The following is a 16497-nucleotide window of genomic DNA, read 5'->3' on the forward strand; positions in this document are numbered from 1 at the left end:
TACGCTGCAGCCTATCTAGATGACGTAGTCGTCTACAGTTGGCAGTGGGAAACCCACCTAGAAAAGGTCGCCGCTCTCCTAAAGTCCTTGTGGGCGGCTGGGTTAATGGCCAACCCTAAGAAGTGCCGCATCGGCTGGCGTGAGACCACCTACTTGGTGTATACTGTTGGAAATAGGCAAGTGAAACCTCTCGTGAATAAGGCGCAGGCCATCGCAGCCTGTCCTCCGCCGACCACGAAACACCAAGTCCACCAGTTCTTGGGGCTGGCGGGATATTATCGACGGTTCATTCCCCAGTTTGTGGCGATGGTCGCCCCCTTGACAGAGCTCCTCACCAAGGACAGCCCGCAACAAGTACGCTGGACCTCCAAATGTGACGAGGTTTTCCAGTCGCTTAAGGCAAGCCTCTGTAGTAAGCCAGTCTTGTTTAGCCCTGACTTCCATCGACCATTCGTCCTGCAGACAGACGCGTCAGAAGTACGGCTCGGGGCTGTCCTCTCACAGGAGGTGGATGGGGAGGAGCATCCGGTCCTTTACATCAGCCAGAAGCTGTTCCCCTGAGAGCAAAACTATGCAGTGGTCGAAAAGGAAGCCCTCGCGGCGAAGTGGGCCTGCGATGCCCTGCGTTACTACCTCCTTGGGGCCCCGTTCACCTTGGTCACTGTCCACTCTGCCCTTCAATGGTTGTGCCACATGAAGGACCACAACATGCGACTCCAACGGTGGTACTTGCCTATGCAGCCCTATGCCTTCACCGTCCGCCACAGGGCTGGAAAGGACCATGCCAATGCGGACTTCCTTTCCTGCTTGGGAGGTATGGACAAGCCTGGCCCCGTTGCCCAGGAGCAAGCCTTAGGGTGGGGGGGTGTAGGGAGGCGCCCTGGCTCCCCGCCGTGCCTGAGAGGGACAAGCCAGAGCAGGTTCCTCAGTGGGCTGAGTCACCGCCGCCTGTCCCCACCCCCCAGAAGTCAAGGGGCGGGACAGGAAGTATAAAAGCCCGGCCTCAGTGCTCAGTTGGCCACAGGCTGCCGGAGAGGACAGACGCTGGTGCCCGAGCTCCCGCCGGGCCCAGCCTGCCCCGTGCTCACTACCCGGAGTAGCGCTGGCCTGACCTGCCTCGGGCCCGGTACCCGGAGGAGCACTGGCCTGACCTGCCCTGCACTCACTACCTGGAGGAGCGCTGGCCTGACCTGCCTCAGGCCCGGTATCCGGAGGAGCACTGGCCTGACCTGCCCCGCGCTCACTACTCGGAGGAGCGCTGGCCTGACTTGCCTCATGCCCGGTATCCGGAGGAGCACTGGCCTGACTTGCCTCATGCCCAGTATTCGGAGGAGCTGCCAGAGCTTCCCACCGCCATGGTCTGGGACCCGCCGGACAATGCCAGCGGAGGACAGGTACCTAGAGAGAGGGAGACTGGAAGTGGCCCGGGGGTAGCCGACCCCAGTCTGGCTCCAGGGGACCCTGAACCAATGTCAGTGTGTTGTGGCCAGGATTCCCCACTGATTGCAGCGAACCCTTGCCGCTGCTAGGGCCCCGGGCTGGGACACAGTGGAGTGGGAGGGCCTGCGTCCCCCCTGCCACCCTTCCAAGGATGGCAGACTTCCCCCTCTCCCTGGCCTGAGGAGGCCTTCTGTATAGACTTACAGTTTAAACTGCTGCTCAGCCCCTACCTAAGAGTCTGAGCTTGAACTGCTTACTGCCCCGCCCTGCCCCAGGGCCAGGCTTATAGACTTTGTGTTTAGTCAGCCTGCTGACAGGCCTGAGCCTGAACTGCTTACTGACCCGCCCTGCCCCAGGGCCGGGCTTATAGACTTTGTGGTTGCTCGGCCTGCTCAAAGGCCTGAGCCTGACTGCCTCCTGCCCGCCCTGCCCAAGGGCCTCGTCTTATAAACTTTGTGTGTACCCAACCCTGCTGAAGGGCCGGGATTCTGCCTTGTTTACAGACCCTCTATTCCTTCAGCCTCTGATGAGGGGTTCGGCCTACACGGACTGCTGCCTGTAGGGAGGCGCCCTGGCTCCCCGCCCAGCACCGGACCCTTACACTAACCAAACAATTTCAACGGGTTTCCACTTTTGGCTCTCAAACATAACAAAGCATCATGAAAGTATACCCTCAAATACCTTCAAAGTATTTGCATGTATCTGTATGTAAAATTTATTTTGGTTTAATTTCTTATTACATTGTAAACAAACTAAGTCAAACTGTGTATTAAGTTTGGGTTGCTGCAAACACAGAAACAAAAAAAAAACCAACAAAAAACTTTACTATGTTAATTAACAAAAGTTGTTTAAGTTGCATCCCACAGACCAAGGACTCCAGAAAATATCACTCCCTGAAGACACCAGATAAGATCGGTATACAGTGAAGAAACCCCCAAGCATCAAGAAAAGAAAAATGAAGTGCTTTATAAATAAGAGACTGGTCAAATACACCTCTATCTACCATATATGGACAATTAAGTTAACAATCAGCTAAAAACCACTAGCTGGACCAGAAAAACTGTCATTTAATTTCAGCGTGGTTACTGTGTAAAAACAACTCTATTATTGCTGTACTACTGTATTATCATTGTACTGCTGTATTATTGCAGTATTGTATGAATGCTGTACAACATGTACAATGTGCATAACCTTGCTAAACTGCTTAACCAACACACAGGTAAAAATCAATAAAACAAATGGAAGCCAACAACATAGAGGCAAGGAAATAACAAATTGGGAAAAAAAAGTTACATAGTAACTACCAATTGGGTAAACAAATTCCCTTTTAATACCAGTGATAATTTGGGTCAGTGACACTGCATCCTAACTGAGGCACATGTTATTCAAAACAATCTTGTTCAGCGTCTGCTTACCAATTAAATCCTGACACAGCAATATTTGATAAATTGGTTACTGTCCATTCAGTAGGTTATCTGGAAGACAGCAGCCATAAGAAACAACTGGATCTATATCAAACAATGGAACAGAGAAGTGCAACTTCTGTTTCCTGCATGGTAAAGCTGACCAGAGGGTGACAACCAGCAGCAAGGGTAACCTATAACATGAATGGACAGGACTGTGTAGTAACTAATTACAATATTTTTATATATAAAGGCCTCAGTGGTAGTGCCACTACTCCAAATTTCTGTTTTATTTCTCATATACATAGCACTGTGGGATACACTGTCATAATCCCTATCTCAGTGTGGATGTGTGCGACCAGGGCTTGACCCTCTCCGAGGGGCGGAGGGGAGCCACACCGGCTCACTACACGTTCTCTGGCCGGGCTGGCTCCCTGGCTCCGGTCCTGGGGTCACAAACACAAAGTCACAAAGCCCGGGTCCCCGGGTTCGGGGTAGAGCAACAATACAGAGTCAAAGGAGGCTCAGGCCCTCTGCTTCAGGGCTGAGCAACAATAAAGAGTCAAAGGGGCCCAGCCCTAAGTTCGGGCAGGGCACCAAACACAGAGGCAAAGCTCAGGCCCTTCTGGCTCAGGGCTGAGCAAAGCATAGGGTTAGGAGGCTCAAGCCCTCTGGTTCAGGGCTGAGCAGCAGTACAGTTTAAAGGGGCCCAGCCTTAAGTTCAGGCAGGGCATCAAACGCAGAGGCAAAGCTCAGGCCCTTCTGGCTAAGGGCTGAGCAAAGCACAGGGTTAGGAAACTCAAGTAGAAAGGCCTTCTCAGGCCTGCGAGAGGGGGAGTCTGCCACCCTTGGAAGGGTGGCAGGGGGGATGCAGGCCCTCCCACTCCACTGCATTCCACCCCGGGGCCCTAACAGCTGCAGACGGTCTGCTGCTGCGTCAGTGGGGATCCTGCCCGCAACACACTGACATAGGCTCGGATATGGTTGCAGACTGACCGGGGTCAGCTGTCCCCAGGCTACTTTCAACCTCCCCCTCAGGGCCTACTGGTCCGTGGGGATGCCCCCCGGGAAGTCCAGCAGCATGGGCCCCTCGTGGCCAGGGCTGGGTGGCAGGTCCAGTAGTTCCTCAGGGAAGTCCGGGCTGGCTTGCTCCGGTGGTTCCTCCAGATAACAGCAGGCCAGGAAGGCTCCAGCGGATCATCCGGGTAATAGGCAGGGGGAAGCTTTGGCAGTTTGCCCGGATAGTAGGCATGGGGAAGCTCCGGCAGCTCCTCCAGGTAGCGGGCACGGGGAAGCTCCGGCAGCTCCTCCAAGTAGCGGGCGTGAGGAAGCTCTGGCCAGTCAGGGCAGCTGCCCTGGGCCCTAGACGGTTCCCAGTCTCGAGCTCCCTGCGGCAGCTCTGCTCCCGGCAGCGGCTGCACTCTCACTGAGCTCTGACGGCTGGCTTTTGTACTTCCGGGTCGTCGCCTGACCCTCTGAGGGGTGGGCTTACCGCTCCTTAGCCCCGCCCACTCAGGCTTCTGGCTGGGCGCTCCCTCTCCTGGGCAGGAGGGGAGCCACACCAACTTGCTACACTCAGTATTTCAAAACACTCAGCCTACAACTAATGAGGAGACAGGTGATAACTGGAATTGCCCTAACAGGAGTGTCTTTCTATCTGTATCACCAAAGTAAAAGGGCAAGAGTACACAAGCAAACTGGAAAAACATGGTTATGCTTGGATATAAGGTGGTGTCATAGGTACACATACATACTATACATATATGCCCATACACACTACAAGTATATATGCCATAACCATATAATTTATATATATTAATTATTTGGAAGTGCCTCTAAGGCTCAATCATAATACTACATTCCTCAGTCATGGTCCCGGGCCTAACATTCCCAGGCCCACCATAAGGGACTAAAAAATAATTGGATAATAAAAACTGCCTAACAGTCGTACGAGGGAATGTGCAGACTAAAAAGACAGATGGGGCATGAGTGTATGGATGGTAAAATAAGGTAACCACATAACAGTGTTTAGCCCACTGGGTTATCCTTAGTCCATGCATTATGCTTTTCAGGGACGATGGGTAAACGTCCTCCCCATAAAAAGACAAAAAGTGGGGGAATGTATAAGAAGAGACCCCAAGATATAAACCTTGGTATCAGAGGCCCGGTATGAGGCCTGAGGCCTAAACTAAAGTAATGGTGAAGACTTTGCTAACATAAAGCAAAGTTAAGCTGTGAGCCAGAGGTAGGTCCTGCTCACAGAAGCTGGCAAGGAAAGGGCTCATGCTGCAAGAAGATACGTACCTAAAAGGTACTGAACACTAGATATAGAACATTCACATACTTGCACATTCCACACAGATAACAAGGAACAGCCTGACCCATCCCAATAACAAGGCCAAAAGGGTAATATGATGGATAGAGTTGTTTTGTTTGAACCAACATGTACAAGGTGAAAGGCGGCACCTTACTACGTAGAGGGGTTGCACCTCAATATGTCAGGAGTGATGTGTAACTTGTTTGTACCTGTGGATAAGAATGCATCCCTGGGGCGGTGTCTTTGTCCAGCCGAGGGGGCAGTGGAAAGTCCCGTCATTGACTGAGCTGAGTCCATTGCCAGGGGGCACATATTTGTAGAGTACGTGCACTAGAGTAAAAATCTACAGGGAACTATCATTGTGCTTCGTTTGACAATAAACCTGGCTGACGTGCCTCCGTACCTTACTAGACTCTGTGGTCATTGGGGGTTTTCTCGAGATCTGCTGTGTCAGCTATCTGTGCAGAGCTGGAACAGCACACAGAGGGAACACATGCACGCAGCCGAGTGTATCAAAATTGAAGAGAGCAGAGCACCACACCGGTAGCATCTGACAACAATGATCAAGTGATCTCTCTCCTGCCATCCATCTCCACCCGCTGACAAACAGAGGCTAGGGACACCATTCATGGACTTAACCTCCATTAAGGTATCTAATTCTCTTTTAAATCATGTTATAGTCCTAGCCTTCACAACCTCCTCAGGCAAGGAGTTCGACATGTTGACTGTGCACTGTGTGAAGAACCTCCTTTTATTTGTTTTAAACCTGCTGCCCATTACTTTCATTTGGTGTTCCCTAGTTCTTATATTATGGGAACAAGTAATTAGCTTTTCCTTATTCACTTTAGGGTGTGGGGTCTGGGCTAGGCTGACTTTATTCCCAGGCTAGGGTCTCCTGAATGATGGGAAACATCCTTTGCTGCTACCCAGGGACAGCAGGCTACTGGCAACATACCAGGCCTGGGATGAGAGGGGAATGGTGCATGGACTTCATCATTCTGGGCTCATCCTGCTTCTCAGAGCCCACAGGCGAGAATCTAGAGAAGAGTGAGTCATTTCTCAGCTGCATTCTCAGGAGAAGCTGGTAGCTGTCTTTGACCAGACACCTAGGAGAGCAACCACAGAAGTTCTGCGGAGAGCTCTGGCTGCCAGGGGATACAGCTAGGAGAGGGAGTGCTGGTGGCTCTGCAGTTTTTGCAGTGGGGCTGTCTCAGGAGTCACAGGTGGCTTTGTTGGTGGGATGGTGAAGTAGGGACTACAGGATGTGAGGGTGGCTGAAATGAAACTGCACAAAAAAACTCCCCCTTTGCTTCAGCTAAGGCCCTACTTTGGCCTCTCCCCCTTTCATAAATATCTCCATATCTACCCCAGCTCTCAGAAACCCCCTCTCTCCCATGGCTATTTTCACGGTTTCTTCCTTTTTTCATGGAGAGAGACAGAGAAAAAACAAACCTATTAATCTGAGCTACCAACACAGTTCACAGCATGAAATACACAATTTTGTGTTCAGTGAGTTGTGTTCGTTTACATAACATGAAAAATACATTCTGGACAGTGCATGAAAACCTCACTGCATTGAATAGCCCACTTGATATAGTTAATGTACTACAGAATATTTAAAGAAGTTAAGAAAGACGTGCTTAGAAATTAACGTGTTGTGACATTTACACATGCACAAGACACAGAAGAAACTGAATTATCTGAGCTACTAAAATTTCCATTTTCTCACAGCATTTTAGTTCTCAATGTTGTTTAAATTTGCTTATTTTTTTAGAGCTAGAAATGGGGAAAGAGCACACTGAAGTCAGTGGAATTACCACAGTGAGGGATTAGTCTCATTATTTGCCACTAACAAAACCTTTGTTAACAGAGAGTTAACTTTGACGGTGAATATCTCTTACCTTCCAGAACACCGAGTTCAGTAAAACTCAAACTCTGGAAAAACAGGGAATACAGAGTGAGGGTACATGCCCAGATAACCTTAACTCTGCCCTGAAGAAGAGAATTTGGGATAGCATATGAGAACAAAGAAAGGTTTGGGGACAAATTACATCACTTCCCAAGTATCAGAGGGTAGCCGTGTTAGTCTGGATCTGTAAAAGCAGCAAAGAATCCTGTGGCACCTTATAGACTAACAGACGTCTGTTAGTCTATAAGGTGCCACAGGATTCTTTGCTGCTATCACTTCCCAAGAGTTTGTTTCTTCTGGAATTAATTGATCCTGGCCCCAACAATTGATCCTGGCCTGGTGTCTGGCCATGGAATTTACTATTTACTATCTTTATCCCAGCATATTTAAAGGTAAAACTGCTTTACAAAAGCTCCTTTATTTTAGGTTAGACAAACAGGTCACTTCCCCACCTATTTCAAGGAGATGGAATTTTCCTTACCCACAGGGAACTTAAAAGAACATTCTCAAGATCACACATTCCTTAGGAGAAAACGACGGGGAAAACAAATAAAAACCACCAAACCATTGCTGTTTCTACCCAAATGACCAATGAGATCAGAAACTTACAGAGACTCCACTCCTGCTCAGGAACTAGAAGCACATGACCTCGAAACAGCTGCCATTCGAATGTATCTGAAAGTTACAAGGAAAATGATCTGTGTTAAAGGAAGGTTGCCATTTATTAGAGCCCCAATTGATACCATGTGCACAAACAGAGGTTTGAATGTGTAACAGGGAGTTTGGTAAATCTTGGTTATTTTAGTTTTGTAACAGGCTCCTGTCCACCTCCAGTAGAATTTTCAGTCCCAATGGCAACTTACTAACTAAATGTAATACAGACTAGTCCATTCCTCCCAAGTGGATGTGGTTCTTGTTCTTCTGCACATTGTAGCCCATGGAGGCCAGGGACCTGCAAATGTGTCTTCATGTGCCTTTGTTTAATTAAAACAAACCTAGACACTTAGAGGATTGGAACTGATTTCAGCAGAGGGACATGTTTGCTAGGTTTTTATGCATTTGCACAGGAAAACATTGAGTGTGCCCATTCATTTCAGGGACCCTTATTTAGTGGAGCTCCTGAACATACTGGAAATGGAATTATTTTAACTGAAGGAACAGGTTTGTAAGGGGGCACTTAGAATTGAACCAAGGACCACTTGATCTGCAGTCAAATACTCTACCACTGAGCTCTACTCCCATGACAGTCCCATAGGCAAGTCAGTGATCTTAAGGATTTTGAAGGACAGGCTCTGCCTTAGCAAGCTCCTTTTCTATTCCCAGACCACAGAGGTTTTAAAAATTGGGTTTGATTAAACTTTAGATATACTTGTAGACACCACAGCTTGCACACACACCAGCATAGCTTCCCCCAGTGACATACCTACCACCTTTCGGGGAGATGGGTTAACTACACTGACAGGACAGCTCTCTCCCCTCCACATAGAGCATCTTCATTATTTATAAATAGGTGGGAAATAACCTCCTGAACAGAAAGGAACCAATTTAGCAAATATTGCTGTGTCTGCATTCAATATGGGTAACTGGTCATATTGGGCTGGATTAGTAGGAGCATTTCAAGCAGATCGAGGGAAGTGATTATTCCCCTCTATTCAACACTGGTGAGGCCACATCTGGAGCATTGCGTCCAGTTTTCACCCCCCTCACCCACACTACAGAAACAAATTGGAGAGAGTCTAGGGGAGGACAACAAAAATGATTTGGGGGCACAGGACTTACGCGGAGAGGCTGAGGGCAGGGCTGCCCAGAGACGGGGCAGGTGGGGCAATTTGCCCCAGGCCCTGCAGGGGCCCCCATGAGAATATAGTATTGCAACTTTTTTTTATGGAAGGGACCCTGAAATTGTTTTGCCCCAGACCCCCTGAATCCTCTGGGCGGTCCTGCCCAGACCGTGGTGCTGTCCCCCCACTCCACCCCCTCCACTCGTTCTCCTCCCTCTGAGGCCCCACCTGTGCTCCACCCTCACTTCCATTTGGCCACTTCCACCCCTGCTCTTCCTCTTTGGCTGAGGCCTGCTGGTCCACCTTTTGCTCGCTCCTCTCCTTCCCTAAGGCCTCCTCGTGCCTCTCCATGCCCTACCCCAAGGTCTTCCTGCTGCCATACCTCTCTGTCCCCTCCCCTAAGACCAGCCCGGCCCACTGCTCGTACCTCTCTGACCCTCCTCTGAGACATGCCCTGTCCACCCCTCTCATTTCTCTGACCTCTCCCCTGAGAACCGCCCTGCTCACCACCCATGCCTCTCTGCACCTTCCCCTGCCCTGCCCACCTCTCAAACCTCTCTGGCCCTCCACTGAGACCCCCCCCACATCCACCTCTTTCTTTGGTCATCTGTTGTTATTCTTTGAAACATCAAGGATGGAATAAAAAGCTGAGTTTACTCCAGGGCGAGGAAAGAAAGGAGCCATCAACCACCTGGCAAAGCTCAGTGCCCCAGAGAAAACCTGCCCTCTGCTATTGCCATCACTGATGTACTGGGGATATCACAGAAAAGGGACTGTCTGAATGACCAAGGCAGGAAATGGACAACAAGCTACAGCAACATCATTAACCACAAACACATTCTCCTCATGCTCCAGCCAGAAGGGAAACAAGCAAAACTTCTTGCTGTTCAGGCATGGACACACTTACACAATGGCACAGCAGTGTGTGTGTAGTGGAAGCTGGTCTGAGGAAACAACTGGAATTGATCAGTCAGAGAGAACAAAACTAGAGTGTTGTGAGAGCCCCATCTCAAGCAAGTAGTTGTGGCTGAGTGGTTACGATGATGGGCTAGAAGCCCTTTGGGGTCTCTCTGGGCAAGGTCAAATCCTGCCAACTACAGAGGAAGTTGTGGCTCTCCAGTTTTAATGCAGCTGGGTCTTGTCTTGCTCTCAAGCTATGTCTATATGAAAGGGTAATGTGGCTTTAGTTACAGTGTTTTAATTGAACAGCAGTTGCATGTCCACCCTGTGTCATGACAACACATTCATGTTAGCATCTCTTGGATCACCACGGAGTGCAGTGCACGGTGGGTAGCTATCCCACTGTGCAACTGGCTGCAGGGTGCTTTGGGAAGGGTTTGCAATGCCTCACAGGCTGGTACAGCATCACATGATGCAGGTTTCTCTATCCCATTGTTCTATGGGCATCCTACTAGATTTTCAACTGCAGTGTGTGTGGTGGGGTGGGGTGGGGTGGGGAGGGGAGGGGGGGAGACAGTGTGTGTTGGGGAAGAGTGAGTATGTTGCATCAGTCTCCCTTCTCTCACTGGCTCGGCTCAGCACAGCAGTCTCTGTCACATGCACACACTGCTGCCTGCTTAGCTCTGTGTCAGGGGTGCTGGAACAGGGGGGTTAGAGGGCCATGGCCCCACCACTCTTTACTGGCCGTTAGGACAAATGATGGAGCGGGGGAAAGGCTGCAGTCTTGGGGAAGAGGCGTTCTGTGGGTGTGGCCTCAGGGGGGAGAGGTGCTGTGAGTGGGAGTCCTTAGGGAAGGGATGTCATGGGGGTGCCACAGTTCGGACAACGGTGCCCCCCCACCACTGTAAGGAGGCTTCTGCCACCCCTGCTCTGTGTTTGCAGAACGGGAGAGAGCAGCATTCCACGGCAGTGATTTGCTCCCTGGGGCTCCAGCAGGGGGGCTCGGGAGGTGATTTAAAGGGCTCGGGGCTCCGGCTGCTGCAGGGAGCCCTGGGCCCTTTAAATCACCAGCCTGGAGAAGCCGGGACGGGCTGGCACAGCGTACCGGCTCTTGCCGGTACTCCATACCGGAACGTACCGGCTTACTTTCACTTCCGGAAGGTCCTCATATGGATCAAGAACTGCTTAAAAGACAGGAAACAAAGGGTAGGAATAAATGGTCAGTTTTCAGGATGGAAACAGGTAACTGGTGGTGTCTGTACTGGGACCAGGACAAGTCAACATATTCATAAACCATCTGCTAAACAGCGAGGTGACAAAATTTGCGGATGATCCAAAACTACTAAGGATAGTTAAGTCCAAAGCAGACTGTGAGGAGTTCAAAAGAGATTTCACAAAACTGGATGAAAGGGCAACAAAATGGCAGAAGAAATTCAATGTTGATCAATGCAAAGTGATGCACACTGGAAAACATAATCCCAATGATACATAGAAAACGATGGGATGTAAAATAGCTGTTGCAACTCAAGTGGAAGATCTTGGAGTCACTGTGGATAGTTCTCTGCAAACATCCACTCAGTGTGCAGCGGCAGTCAAAAAAGCCAACAGAATATTGGGAATCATTAAGGAAGGGATAGATAATGAGAGAGAAAATCTTATTGCCACTACATAAATCCATGGTATGCACACATCTTGAATATCACGTGCAGATATGGTCGCCCCATCTTAAAAAAAGATGTATTGGAACTGGAAAAGTTTCAGAAAAGGGGTATGGAGTGTCTGCCATATGAGGAGAGAATAATAAGACTGGGACTTTTCAGCTTGGAAAAAAAGTCACTGAGGGGGATATGAAAGAGGGCTAGAAAATCATGACATGTGGAGAAAGTAAATAAGGAGTGTTACTTATTCCTTCTTACAACACAAGAACTAGAGGGTCACCAAATGAAATTAATAGGTAGCACGTTTAAAACAAACAAATGGAAGTATTTTTTCCACAACGCACAGTCAACCTGCGGAACTCCTTGCCAGAGGATGTTGTAAAGGCCAAGACCATAACAGGATTCAAAAAGAGAGCTAAATCAATTCAGGGAGAATATGCTCTGAGCCACGACGGATACGGATGCTGTCCCTAGTCTCTCTTTGCCAGGAGTTAGGAATAGGTGACAGGGGATGGATCACTTGATGATTACCTCTTCTGTTCATTCTCTCTGAAGCACCTGGCTTTGGCCACTATGGGAAGACAGGAAACTGGGCTAGATGGACCCAGTCTGACCCAGTATGGCTGTTCTTACGTCCTTACGCTCCTTTCATACAGATGCCTGGGAGTCTGCCTCACAATGTGTCCCTGAGGTCTCAGCCAAAACGCCCCAGACGGGCAAACACTCTGGGCTCCTGAAGCCTCTGCCTCCCACCTAGTGCCCTATGGCTCATCCCTGACCCTTGCTGCTGCACCTTGCTATAGAATGTGAAAGGAGCAGAAGCAGTGCAGGAGCCTTCTGGGGACACAGAGCTGAGGCCTTGGGAGAGACACATTGTCTGAGACATCAGAGCGCTGTACACTATGCAGCCACCCCCTCAATCAGGGGCCTCTTACAGCCCTGACTCTGGGCTACTACAATCCCTTCCCCAGACCAGGGTGCCCACAGATTACAGCCTGAAAATAGGCATGTGACACTAACTCCTGTTTTCCCTGCCAGGGCCTCCCCTACACCAAGTGGCATCCCAGGCAAGAAGTGTCTTCAGTGTCCGCTCCCCAATACGTTACACTTTTCAACAGCTTATTTTTTATTGCATTTGTAGCTCATTTCATGATTTTGATGCACAATGTGGATGCATGATTCTCTCTGTCATATCAGATAATCAATTTGCAGGCTAGGATCTGTAAACCTGTATTTATTCATGTCATGTATAAGCAAATAAAACAAATTCATTTCCTCTGAGCATAGAGAAACTTTTTCATTTTGACAGTAACTGAACTGTACTAACATCTAGAAATGGAACTGTCACCAGCATAGGGTGGGCCAGTATTAAATAGTGTTACAGGAGGAGACAGCGTTAGGATGTTAACCCTAGTGCTTTAGTTCAAAGGTCACTTTTCTCGCCTTTGCCCTCATGAACAGAAGCGCAGCATTAGGGAGATCCAAAGATAGGCCAATGGGATTTTCAAGTGCTAAAATAGCAAGCGATGTCAGTCTCTCGTTGGCCAGCACTGATTGAAGATATGGTTTAATGAGCTGTAGCTTCAAGGCGAGGGTGGCTCTGTCCACTGCCTTCCGTTGCACTGCTGGGCACCAAGTCCCTGTTGGCCAATATGTGAAGCTGGGAGAAGACAGTGGAGTGGCAAGTGGCAGCAGGACTTTTGCCACCAGGGTCTAGCTGCCCAACTTCCTCCTCATACCACTGGGCCTCTGTCGCCATCAGGAAACCCACGAACTAGGGCAGGAATAGGGCGAGGAAGTGAGTAAAGCCGAGCAAGGAAGGCAAAAGTGAATCTTGCCTTCATGGGCCACTCCCAATGACCTCCTTTTTCTGTGCCACAGCTGACAAAAACATCCCAGACAGAAAAGCAGTAGGATAAAAAGAAACTTAGCAGCTGCTGAAGTAGTTCAGTTGGATGAGTGCTAAACTAAAGGTCCCTGGTTCAATCCCAGGCCTTGAAATGCTCTTCTATCCCCCTGCGTGCAGGGTGGAGTGCTTCTGAAAGTGCAGTAGGTCCTTTAACTACCACAAGCCCCTCATTTCAGGCTATGCAGCAGGAAAAGACAGAATGGGCATCTGCACTGAGTTGGCCCACCTGACCTTTCATTCTTCTCTTGATCTTCATCAGCAAGGGGAAGAAAAAGAAGCTGTTTCTTAAGCTGGAGTCACAAGGGTGACGTAAGGATGACCTCATGAGCCCCGGCTCCAGTCCTCTGCTCTGCCAGCTGACCTATTGGAGGGCTGCCACCACTGTCTCTAGATTTGCCCATCGTTGTGTGCCAGGGCAAGCATCAGCCAAGTGGATGGAGTTTCTGTAGTGTAGTGGTTATCTTATTTGCCTAACACACAAAAGGGCCCTGCATCAAAACCTGGCAGAAACATGTTGGCTTCCTTTTCCCAGATCCCCCTGCTGTCCAGGTAGGTGCTCCTCCTTCTGCTATTGGCCTGTCCCTGGGATAACTCCAATCCCCGCATGACAGAGGGTGCTGACGTCAGTGGAGAAAGCACCTTGGCGTCAGTCTGGAGAACCTAGAGCAGTGCGGTGTGTCACCTTTTGGAGGCGTGTGTCTTGGCCTCCTCTGCCCTTGGAGGTTGGCCTATAGAGGCTGTCACTTCCTGCTGGCCTCCTTTGCATGACTTGCCAAAGGAGGAAGTAAGACAGGAATAGGGCAATAGAGGAAAGTTGAGCTGAGGAAGGCAGGGCAGAAGCTGTGCAGCTAAGTGGGTTTAGGAGCACACCACTATTTGTTCTGCCACAGCCTGGGGAGGTGGAGTTGGCTGCTGGGAGATAGAATCCCTGTGCCTGCCTCTTGGCATCCCAGGGATGGCTACTTGCATCCCAGGAGAAGAAGGATGGTTCTGGGTGAAAGGAAAACAAGCAAAGCTGAGTCCAGTGGAGAATGATTGTTCCTTTATGGCCAACCTGGGGGCGTGATTGATGGCTTCAGAGGTTGGGGCTGGGCTGGCTGTTAGCAAATGGGATCCAGGAAGCCCCCATCTGCCCTTCTGAGGATCGAACCCGTGAGGATGCACTTGGCTTCTGGGAGATAGACCCTGTTGTGTGCCTCTTAGCATCCCAGAGATGGCTACTTGTAGCCCAGGAGAAGTGGGGTTCTGGGGGGGAAGGAAAAGAAGCAATGGTGAGGCTGAGTGGGCTCCTTTCTGGTCGAGATGGTGGGCTGTGGGGGATCTGGGAGTTGCCTGTAAGCCATAAGCGGACTTGGTGCAGTGAAAACCGCTGCTCCATTCTGGCTGACCTGGTGGCACAATGGACGACTTGGGAGTCGGGGTGGGGGGCCTAGCTGTGAGCAAATGGGATCCAGGAAGCCCCAGCCTGCCCCTCCAGGGGCCCAGTCTTCTTCTCTCCTGCCATGGGGAGCCCAGCCTTAAGCCTGCCCAGCATGTGCTTCAGCTCGAGCATTAAGCCTTCCTGTGTGCAGAATCTAACTACTGCCTAGTGCAATAAGGTGTAAAGTTTAGATTGTGAATTTTTCTTTGGTAACTTATTTTGATCTTTTATGTCTACCACTTATAATCCTTAAAAATCCATCTTTCTGTAGTTAATAACTCTGTCTGATGCTGTACTTAAAACTAGTGTATTTTGCTTGAGAAAATTTGATTGGGAAATCTCAGCTCCATTACAAGGCTGGTTCATGTACAATTCACAGTGAGGGAGGGGTGGACTCTGCGTAATAAACTCACACCGATCACGCTTCTGATTAAGGCAAGATGGTATGATCCAGGGGTGCAAGGCTGCAGAGCTGGGGGGAACTGGCGGGAGGCTCTCTATCATTAGTTTTAGGAATGGCTGGGAGAAGCATTCATGTCACTCAGCTGGATGTGCCTCTACCTGTGGATGTCTGTGTAAGTGCAATATGTGCCAGAGATTCGCAGCCTGTCACAGCATCACAGTGTGAGAGGGAATCCAGGTGGTGGGACACAGGGCCCAGGTTCCCTACATCCCATCACAGACCTTCAACAGCCACAGCAGATGTTTACTGAGACAGAGAGAGATGCCAAATAGTGATCTCCAGGGCCTGCAGACATCAAACGATGAGGAATTCTCCACACAGAGAGGACCCTGCTAGTGGAAAATGCCTTTGGAAAAGCCCCTTCTGTCACCAGTTGTGGTCGTACAGTGCTCTGTGCTGTGGCCTCAAGAGCCATGGATGCAAGTTGAGTTACGATGACCTTTTCCTTGTCTCCATGTTTCTTAGGTGCCTCCTTCCGACACTTGTCAGAAAAAAGGACCGGTTTCTTTTGGAAGCATTTGCACTGCAAGGCAAAGGCAGTCTTCTCTGCTTCCTCAAAAGATTGACCAAAAGGCGGAAAGAGCAGACACATTTGGCAAGGTACCACTGGGTGCTGCATCTCTAACCTCCACTTTACCTGGCAGGTGCCTTGGCCAGCTTAGCCACGGTGCCGCTCTCTGGGACTTTTCTCCCAGCTGCTGTATTTCTCCTCAGTGACAATCAAAAGGAAAGTGACATGGCCTGTGTGTGTGGACATCCCCAGAGAATCCCAAGGACGTGTGGCACAGGCTCTCGGGTTGCAGCAATTGCAGTTGAAGCAAACGCCATGCCAATCCCAGTCACAGCAGCCTTTTCATCAGCTCCAGGCTTGTGATTTGATTCTTTCCAATGCTACTCTCCAAAGAAGCCTTTTCCTTAGCAAGCAATTACTTGGATACCAAGGGAGGTCTCTTCTGTTTCCTAGAAAGACACAGGAAAATGTCAGCAGAGAAGACAAAAGCCATACAACAAGGCACCACTGGGAGTTGCACCCAGGACCTCCTCTTTACTAGGCAGGTGCTTTAGCCAGCTAAGCCATGGTGCCAGCCTCAAGAAAGCATTTACAACTGTTCCATTTGATGGCCCAGGACAACACCTGCAAATTCCAAAGTACAGACCTTCCCCATTTCCCTCAAGGCTTGCAGACCTTGCGGTGTCTGGCTCTCCGTACACAGAAAGCCACAGCTGAGTTGACAGAGGGCTTCTAACATGTGCTTCTCCCACCAGCCACTGTGATCATATAGTGGTTAGTGATCTG

At 49.8% G+C, this 16497-nt stretch overlaps 1 non-coding gene across 1 annotated transcript; it reads right to left on the minus strand.

Moving 5' to 3' along the window:
* Positions 1–16210: 16210 nt before the first annotated feature.
* Positions 16211–16284, minus strand: TRNAT-AGU. Its single transcript has one exon. It is a non-coding gene; the product is annotated as a tRNA-Thr (tRNA).
* Between the last annotated feature and the right edge of the window lie 213 nt (positions 16285–16497).

Source organism: Gopherus evgoodei, unplaced genomic scaffold (genome assembly GCF_007399415.2).
Source record: "Gopherus evgoodei ecotype Sinaloan lineage unplaced genomic scaffold, rGopEvg1_v1.p scaffold_41_arrow_ctg1, whole genome shotgun sequence".
Lineage (NCBI taxonomy): Eukaryota > Metazoa > Chordata > Testudines > Testudinidae > Gopherus > Gopherus evgoodei.